The sequence below is a fragment of the Saccostrea echinata genome, unplaced genomic scaffold, assembly GCF_033153115.1.
Source record: "Saccostrea echinata isolate AGI-Se365-2 ecotype Australia unplaced genomic scaffold, CSIRO_AGI_Sech_v1 ptg000016l, whole genome shotgun sequence".
Lineage (NCBI taxonomy): Eukaryota > Metazoa > Mollusca > Bivalvia > Ostreida > Ostreidae > Saccostrea > Saccostrea echinata.
This window is the reverse complement of record NW_026889765.1, coordinates 25,918,852-25,929,905: the sequence shown is the minus strand read 5'-3', so window position 1 is coordinate 25,929,905 and position 11,054 is coordinate 25,918,852.

Sequence of the window (11,054 nt, the reverse complement as noted above, 5' to 3'; positions counted from 1 at the left end):
ACTATTTACATTAAAAGTTTAAAGTGAAGTCAAATTTGACGTTAATTATTAAGGAGGGATTCTTCTCATATTTCTTGTATTTAAAAATTAATGAAATTTTCATAGATTCAAGAAGACATTATCATTAAGTGATTATATCAATTAGATTAAATTTGACAGTTTTATTTTAAAAGCAAGGTCAGGTCAAGGTCAATATCTTTTTCCTTGACCTTGAGAATAAAAAAATACCGTTGCCAATCATGCGATGCCTACTTCCATTTCAAAAGATTAAATGTTTTTCTTTTTGCATAAAATAATATTACCATATAGAGTGTATCAGATGAAACTACCAAATTGACATAGATAATTTAAATAATATAGATAATGGCTAATCCGAATGATATATTAGTTATTTTTATATGCTTCGTATATTTAAATTTTTCTTATTTTCAAATATGGTAAAGTAGTCTTATAAAGATACAAATGAATACAAAAACAAAAAGTTTTGATCGTTTACTAAAAGAGAAAAAACACTTTTTACGGATTTTTGGCTCAAACCTGTACTTAGATCGGAAGCTTTTAAAAGATAACAAAATTATAGTTTGTTTGAAAAATCATAGTTATTTGATATATTTTAAAACTTCAGTCCATTATTATTAATTTTTACTTATATTTAATATTTTCTTTTAGTCTTTGATTGTTTATTTTTTTTAAACTAAATTCATTGTTCTATAGTAATTTTGAGAAGCAGAAAAGGAGATATTTTCTTACGCCGCCATTCTGCCCTGATATAATCCCTGATACATTTCAAACTCAGTTTACCATTTCTATTTAAAGTTGTACAATTATGACGAGGAAAGAAAAAATATGATCTTTTAAATCTCTTACATCTAAATATAAGACATATAAGAAAATATACTTTGAATATTTCATCTAGTCAGAAATCAGACAAGAACCCCTCCTTAAGCGTCGAAATGACGAGCGATACGATCCCGATGTATTTTAAAGAAAAATGGGATTAGGGGCTTTGATAGTGATTTCTTTATGAATATAAAATCCTATCCTTGATTGTTTGCACATTTGCAGTCACCCTCCCTTCAATAAAATGGAAAAAAGATTATCCCCTTAATTTCTTTAATTTCATATTATGCGATTTGTATTCGCAATCATACCACATGTCACATTTCATGTGACTTTGCTTTTTTCCATTACAATATACTACATAATAGGCAGATTACTAGTCTCTCTTATAATTATGCAAATAATATTGTTTAGGTTTTCTTTTACAAAGTTGTAAAAAATTTATAAAGTTGTTTTTAAATTTCATATGAGTTCACTGACCAAAGAGAAACAACTCTAAAAATGTTGGAGATATATGTTTTTTCACCCCCTATTTGAGTTAATCCTCCTGTTTTCCGAACAATTGTAATATTTTCTCGAATAAACAGATACATTTACTGTGAGTTCTGATGTACAAAGAAAATGAAAACTAAAATATATACAAAGTAAATAAGTGAAAAAATTGTTTACAGAAATTAACTGCATGTATACAATACCTCATCGCGACAATCTGGACTGGCCTTCTTTTACTGTGAACAGTTTTAGTTCGATTTTCCTCAAATAAAAACAAAACGTTTGATACTACGGTACATTTATTATTCAGCCACATGAATAAATTTAATGAAAAATTTACAGTTTGATACATTGAAGTTAATATGGACAAAATCAGAATTTCCATTTTATTTGTAGAAGCAACAGAATGAAGCATACAATATCGGGAAGTTGGATACCCTCATCCCTCTCTTGTTTAAAATAATTAAGAAAGTATATAATTATGTTCATTTACATCACAGAAGAGTTGTACATACACCATTGTGCGTTCACTTAAAAATAGTAATATTAAATCCAGTGAAAGTCGAATTCGTATACAGTAATACAGGTATGAAATTGAGTGCATGTGTACGGACTACAAACTGGACACGTGGACATAAAATTCTTAGAAAATCAGTTTTACTAAAACATATATCAGCTGTAGTACTACATGTAGTTGTCAATATTTAATCTTGAATATATGAACATGAATGAATGATCTATAGTACTTTAGAGATTCAATCTCCAGATATAACCAATGTTTCATCAAGCTCGAATTGCCTACGTGACAAAGGAGGAAGAGGGGAGATCTTAAAATATTTAATTGGTTAAAAGAATAAGTCATTGAAATTTGACAGGCTATCTTGACTTTTTTGAAAATCATTGAATGAGTAGTTACCAAAAAGAAAAAAAAAAAAAAAAAAAAAAAAAAAAAAAAAAAAAATTCCCCTCCTCGTGAACAGCCAAAAGGGGTTAACTTTTGGAACTTCCAGTCCCAATACGACTCGGGCGATTTTGTGCAAAATGTACATACACATAGTATATATATATAGTTATGTATAAAATAAACAAAAATAGCAAGAATTAAACGACGGGGATTTTTGGGGGTGGGTCTGTTGTACATCATTAAGGACTGAGATAGCCGAATTCTCGAAATAGCTTGTGTTCATACGACTATAACTGAGGACGCAAACGTGCAAATAGATTAATACAGTCGTTAAGCCAGTGCACACGACCTTAATTATCGGAGGAAAAAGTCTTTGACTGTTGTTAAGATAATATGTATAAGTTATTCAAATAACTGGTATGAAAATTTACAAAATATGAATGATAAAGTACGTGGATGTCAATTACAGCCCTTCATCTATTTTTCTAGTTTTGAATTCATTTTTTCCATTATGGAATCAAACCCTAAATAAAACAAATAGGTGGATCGAAAATAGTAATTTTGATAAGTGACCTTGTGAAAATTCTATAAAAAATAAAAACCATACTGAAAACTTTCCAACGAGAGACACGGTAACAAAACGTGTGCAACAGATGGGTTCCTTTTCGTGAAATGAAACAAAATCAACCATACATGTGACATAATTTTACGTGAATGATATAGTTTGTGACTAAAAACTGAACACGACTCGTAGATAGGCCTACATCATATTAGTTTTTTCTCTCCAATATCAGCAGTGGGGTATATAAACCTTTCCCATTCTTTAAACCTGATTGCTTTTAGCTGATCGCTGCGGCGTGTAGTACATGTATATCTCAAGTTGTCCTTTTTGTTTGCGTTTCATTTAATTGAAGTTGAAGGTGTATTTGTGTTTATTTCACTTTGTAATGCATTGACCTGTGCAGTTTATATCGAATATCTTTTAAATAACTTTTTCCCTGACGTGGCAGAAGCATACAGAAGTCATTTTTGTCGCCCCCCGAGTAATCACAATAAAAATGACGGAGACGTAAGCTCAGGTAGACTTCGTGAAACAAAATGCATTGAACCCTGAACAGAGCTGAGGCTTACATTGCAGTTTGGAAACGACAGCCTTGAGAAAACTGACATGTCGGACAAGATAACTCTCTTCCTTTTACGAATTGTGTTCAGCTCTAACTTAGAAGGATGTACACTTCCACCAGACTATTGACGTTTGTATATACCATTATTGTGCTTTTTAAACTGTTACGATTCATGTTCCGAAAATAATCAAATAGCTGATGGATTATTTTTTGAATATCGTAATTTCATTTAAAAGTCTAATATCGTTAAATTTAATGTTTAAAAATACAAGTACCATACACATTACTAACAAAATCTAGGTAGGTAAAAATTACTTCCTTTTTTCAGACTTGTACTAATGTCCTTAGTAATATTAATTTGTGGAGAATATTAATTGTTTTCTACCTATAAAGTTTTGCGTGATTTTCAATGGCTAACATGATAAAATGTAAAAGTAGAGGGAAAAAAGTCAAGAAGTATTTACAACCAAAGATTTTCTGCTGAATTGTATTATTTATTTATTAAATAATAACGATAATAATATGTCAAAAATATCATATTAAAACAATCATTTGAAAAATTGTCCATCAAGCAAAACCATAAATACGAGGTCTGTAATAGTAAATATAAAATCTAAATAATAAAGACTGTCTCCTTATAGGATCATATTTGTAGGAATTTTCGTGCCTGGTAACAACACCTCTAATATTTCAACATTGTAGGCTATTCTGTAAATTCTAGAAAGAATGCATGTACCCGCTCTAAAGAAACAGAAAAACAAAACAAAAAAAAAAAAACAACTAGCACTACTACTAAACTACCAAACATAAAAATAAAAAAAATTAAATAACACCTTTATAACACATCATTTGATATGATTAGCCCCCCAAGAAATAAATATAGTTTTATAAATGCAGTAATAAGTATATTTTTTAAAATGTGCATTTTTGTTTAGTGTAGCATATCATTAGAGATATGTAGGAAAACACCATCGCTAAAGAAGGTGCTGATTATATGACCCCCCAACTTTTCTTTATTTTTCTCATCACGAGTCTCTTACAACAGATCAATCATATGTATGTGTTAATGTTTAATATAAACAGCTGTGTCGTTTACAAACTTGTCACAAAATTCAATACTTTGAAGCACATTGATAACAAAATCATGAATTTATATATGTATCTCCATGTAATTGTTGTTCAACGTATCCGATTCTAATAGCTGTAGCTTCTTGTATTCCGTGGTATGGTTCCTCTCTGAGCGACTCTTGATAGGACTGTAATGTCCCGTGTAAGTCTCCCACAGTATGCTGACAGATTCCTAGTATCTGCCAGGATATGTCTCGTTCAGGAACATGGCACGCATCCTCATAGATCAAAAGTGCCCGTAGGTCTGTCAGACTGGGATATATTATCCAGTCTAAAGTGAGATAGCACAGACAACATTTCTACTATAATGAAAGGTGATAAATTTAAGACTGGTTTTCCATTCGGTTCACTGTTATTTTGTTCTAAACTCAGTTCTTCAATATATGGAATACCGTTATGAAAATGTAAGTCTTGTATCCAGGCTGTCTTCATCCTTCTAGACAAAGGGAGATTACCTACTAGTTCATTGTACCTCTGCCTGTTAAAAATACAGTAATGTACATTGAAGTCCTGTGGTAGTCTTTGTTTAGTAAGATAAGCGATATGTAGTGTCTTTTCATATCTTCCTGTCCTATAGTAATACAATGCTAGATACAGTATATGGGACTCAAAGCTAAACCTTGCTGCTAGTTTTAGCATGTTACAAATCATTCTATCTAAGATGTAGACATTTCTTTGTCTGCAACATGAAATACTGTTTGCCAAATTAAAGGCTATACAAACGAGAGTGTCAGCAGTGCAACACTGTAAAGTTAATGATTGGTATGCTGAGATTGATAATCGTGATAATGTATCAATTGATTTAAAAAAAATATAACAATCCGGAATACTGTTTACAAGGAACGGTATCTGAAATAGTTCACTCATGCCACACATATCTATATTTGCAACATCAATAGATTCTCCCTGAGTAAAGGATAATACGAAGGACGGGCTAATAAGGGCTGGTTCTAAGATTAATCCGAGAGTCGGACTAAGCAGTAAACAGGATATGCCCATTCTGTAATACTGATAAAGCTGATGTAAAAGAGATTCACGTGTTTCACCAACTACTTTGTTTAAGAACATGTTGTTCTGTGAAATAAAAAAGTTAGGAAACACTCCACGGTAAACACAATGAATGATGTATTTAAAACACATCCAGAATGAATTAAGTAAATTGTTTGGATCCCATCTAACGCTTCCAGATTGCATTATCCAGAACATCGTTGTCTTCATGTGATATGAACATAGTAATGGTTCTTTCCTGTAACTGATCACTTCCTTCAGAAATATTTTCAGAAGTCCGTAACATAGAAATTGTGTATGATTCATGGTACACACTAGTTGTTGTTCGGCTTGAGAAAAGGATAATCTCCATTCTAATTCGTTAGAAGCTGATGCAGTTTTACTTCCGATAGACACACAGTGGCATCTATTTCTAAGAATTTTTTTCAACACAGGTACAGGCGGCCAGATATGTCTTTGACATCTGTCAACCCAATCTTTTATCAGTTTAGGCCAACATGTAGTGATAAAACAAGAAGCAAAATCAAATTCAATAAAATCTCCGAAACCATTAGCACAAGGACCATGGATTGTAACATTCTCCAGTGGGAATTCCTTGGCATTTTTAAATGAGTGCATACATCCCTCTGTCCATAGGGAACTAGATATATAAGTTCCGCCATTAAAGGGAACAAGATAAGGTATAATATTGTCTTCTGGGAATGTCAAAAGCCGAAGTATAACAAATCCTGGCGGTGTATCAGAATTTTCCATTAGTATGATAGCATGTTTTGATATATTGTAAACTCTAGCCTGGGAGATGTCAGAAATTAACTTATATTTGCAAGTCCAGAACATTATATCCTTGTCAGATGATCTTAACCTAAAACCTTCTCTGATACTACCACTCTCCATCAACACAATTCCTGTATGCATTCTAACGGGTTTCTTTATCATGTCCTCCATATCCATCACGTCCCTTCTGATAGCCACTTCTGTTGGTGTCCCTATCTGTTGACACAGACCCACATACATGACTTCAGATAGACGGGGAATATGGTCCATTCTGTATGTACTGAAAGGAAAAAGAAACGCAGGGTAACATAATATGCGAAAAGTTCTTAACTGCATGGCATAAATTTACTAAAACTGGTCAGTGGGTATCTTGGTAGCAGTGCACTAAACTTGGTGTTTAGAATTACTCAACCGTGAAATGTATGACGTTAAAAATGTTGAAAAGACAAAAAACACGCGCATATTGATGATGACAGGTTTGTCAACACATCTTGTAATACCACTTGATACACATTGTTTTTCGATATTTAAAGACAATTTGAATTTTTTGTAATCATGGTGTGGCTGACGGAAGTTTCAGGTCTGGCTATTACGTTGCCTAAGTAAAGAAAAAGGAAAGAATAGGTTGCTATGCAGTTTGTTGTAAATTGTTTTGCACCGTAGAACGTCTTATCCGTCGTCAGAGAGGAACTAGTAACACTTCCAATCAATCGTGCTGATGACGTTGGCGCGTGACAACGCCACGTCAAGATTGGACTATTCATCCTGTTATCTGTGTAATCGCCAATTACGACCACTGAAACCACTATGAATACTGTAGGCAATCATAATCGTTACATTCACCCAAAAACTGAAAGAAACCCATTGCGTGATTTTGGTTTGTGAGCTCGTCAACTTTACATCAGTGTTCCTTTCATTTATGCATATGTGCGCATTATGCCTTTTCAGCATGTTAACCCACGACCCAATGTAGCCAGAGTTTGTAAAGACTTTATCGCAAACATTCAAATCAACCCACTCGACTGATGTCCGTTCAATCCATCTTTTTTCTCCAGTCGAATATCTGTTGGACTAACTGGACGGTAGGGTTTAAATGCGTCGGAATGTCTAAGCTATTCTTGACCAACTAAACGCTACCTTATCCAAAGGGTTGAATACTATCCCAATGAGAAAGATAAATGCACTTTTGAGCTCCATGCAGAGTAAAATAAAGGCTGTGACAGATGCACAAGGGAGGCAAAGGAGATGAGGAGAATTTTCGATTTTCACTTTTTGGGGGTACCGTCATTTGAGTTTCAATAACTCAGGAATTATAGGTCAAAATCAAATGAGATTTTGCTTACTTGTTGATACATGTAAAAGATGAGTTTAAATGTTAGTTTACAATACTGGAAAATACGTTTAAATATATCATTACGTAGATCACTTCAAAAGTTTACCCTGCGTTTCTTCTTCCTTTTAGTATGTATAAAATATATGAAGAGAAAAGACAAATATCCCCCGTAAAGCTTTAGCACTTTCATTTCACTTCAGGAGCTTTACAAAAATGTATATACAACAGTATAATAGTCACAGTGATATTGACGTCAAAGTAAGCGAAGCGTTTAATGTCTACGTGTACGTGTACATAAGGAGCACATAAAAATCCTTGCAAACAAAGATACATAGCGGGTTCCAGTAAATGTTCTACCTAGCCTCTTTCTTTACTCCTCACTAAGATATTAACAATAGTGAAGGAGAAACTTCAAGAGTACTGTGCAACAATATATTCGAAAATTCTAAGGAACTTTAGGAACATTTGAAATCACAAAATTTTACCAAAATCAACAACATAAAAACTTACGACTTTTCAATTTTATATACAACTATTCCCCACGATAAATTAAAATCCAGACTTATTGACATCGTTGATAACTGCTTTTTCAATAAAAATGGAACTCGTAAATATACTTATCTTGTTATTGGTCATTTACAAAATTATTTTGTTAAAAAGCACTCTGATTGTACACACAAGTTCTCTGAAGTTGACATTAAAAAGATGCTCGAGTTTCTGATTGACAATATCTATGTGATTTTTGGAGACCAGGTCTTCCAAAAATCTATTGGAATTTCCATGGGTACCAATTGCGCCCCGTTATTAGCAGACCTATTTTGGTATTCATATGATGCAGAATTTGTTCAAAATCTTTTAGGTGGAAAGAAGAAAACACTTGCTGTGGTCTTCAACTCGACATTTAGATATATCGACGACGTATTGTCAATTAACAATGGTTATTTCCATTCTTATGTCGACACGATATATCCCGGTGAGCTTGAGATAAAAGATACCACAGAGTCTGACATATCTGTTTCATATTTAGATATTTTATTAGAAAAAGACGTTAATGGTAATCTAACAACCAAGCTTTATGATAAACGTGATGACTTTCACTTTTCAATCATCAACTTCCCTTACTTATGCAGCAATATACCCTTATCACCTGCATACGGGGTCTATATCTCTCAGTTGATTCGATGCGCCAGAGCATGCTCTACATATGAACATCTTCTTAAACGAAGTAAGTTATTGACAAACAAGTTGATGAAACATGAAAATCAACAATCTCGTTTTAAGTCATCGTTTCGTAAGTTCTATGGTCGATATAATGGCCTTGTCAGCAAATACAATCTATAATTATGTCAAATGCTGACTGAGTTTTTTCATACTATTTGTTAGGCCATTATTTACACACTGAATTGTCGTCGGATTTCCCCGTTATTTCCCGATCATGACAAGGAGCACACGGCGGGTGTGACCGGTCGGCAGGGAATGCTCACTTCTCCATGGCACCTGATCCCACCTCTGAAGTTTTAGAGGTCCGTGTTTGCTCTGCTCTTATTTTGTAATATTTAATGGAATTTTGAGCTCGAATACTGTTCGTTATCTCCACATATTTCACTGTAACTTTCTTAGTTTTCAACAAAACAGGATGAATTTTAGGAGAATGATAGGTGTAATGGGTTCCTACATTTTGCTACTATCAAAATCGAATGCAAGAACATACATGATGTGTGCTGGATTCAGACTGGCCAATACTTATGTGGCTATATCTCTCATAGTTTTCGATGAAAATGTTTGAGATTTCTTACATAGGTATTTATTGTGAGTCTCTTTACGAAAGGACATGTAAAATATCCAGAAACATGGGTATGCGCGTGCTCTTAAATCTGATAGGCTAATACTCAAAGGACTATACTGGTGTAACGTAGAATTTTGAACCTGGGTTGAAATTTGGCCCTGATTGAAACCGGTTCCAAATACAACAACATAAAATACATAAATACATATTAATAAGTTGACATTCACAACTTTGATTAAATCAATTAACAATTTACCCTCAATTCACTTTTATTCTTCAGATTAATATGTTAATATCTTCAATTTCAGTCTGAACAAAACATGAAACACTTTAAAGAGGAAGATCTCGAATTTTCCAAAGAACCATTAAAATGTGCAAGTAACTTATTTGAAGGTGAATGTTTCCCACATAATTGCAATGTTTTGTGTAATATTTACATGATTTATAAATATAAAAAGAAATATGCCTAAATATAGAATATTAGTACATGGTTACACAATATACTATAGTTCAGAAATACCTTTGTTTTTATTTGCTATAGACTAAACGCACTCTAGTTTTTTTTTTAAAAAAATAATATTTCTAAAATTCGTAATTTTAGTATTTGCGAAAAGTTAGAGGTTTAAGGCAAGATGCATGTATATTTTCATGCATACTTAGTCATGTACAGTAATTATATCCATCTTGAAAACGGGTATTTTTTAGACTACTAAATACTGACTCCAAAGTGCCATTGGACATACTGTTGGATTCCAAAGTCAGATGGTGTGCGCTAAACCCCGATGGCTGGAAACGCCAAAGTCCGATGGTGTGCGCTAAACCCCGATGGTTGGACACACCAAAGTCCGATGGTGTGCGCTAAACCCCGATGGTTGGACACACCAAAGTCCTATGGTGTGCGCTAAACCCCGATGGTTGGACACGCCAAAGTCCGATGGTGTGCGCTAAACCCCGATGGTTGGACACACCAAAGTCCTATGGTGTGCGCTAAACCCCGATGGTTGGACACACCAAAGTCCGATGGTGTGCGCTAAACCCCGATGGTTGGACACACCAAAGTCCTATGGTGTGCGCTAAACCCCGTTGGTTGGACACGCCAAAGTCCGATGGTGAAGAAAGCGATCAACTTTTATAACGTCATAGTTCTACTACGCCAAATTGCAAAGCCGCACCATGTCAAGGTCCGATGGTTTTGATTAAATACAAATGAATAATTAATCATTGATTACTGAAGTAAAATGGTTCATCAGAATATTTAATTGTACTATTACTCCTAATTTTTTCGAGTGGGTGCAAGGCTAATCATTATCCCTCGGAGGGGTGCGAGACTAACCCTAATCGCTCAAAAATATATGCAATAGCTCACCTATATACATGTATTTGGGTGTATGAGAGTTAGAGACTAAACCTAAGGCTAATGGGTCGAATAGTGTGCAAGGACCTACCATTAATACCTATGGTGGATGCGAAACTAATCTTATTCAGTCGAGTAGTGTGCGCGGACTACAGTGTAACCCTTAATCTCTCGATTGGGTGCAAAATTATCCCATAATCAGTCCGATAGTGAACATGTGTAAGGACGAACACTTATCAGTCGAGTAGTGTGCGAGGACTAACCCTAAAATCTCTGGTGAGTGCAAGCAATAAAAAAAATCAAATGATTAA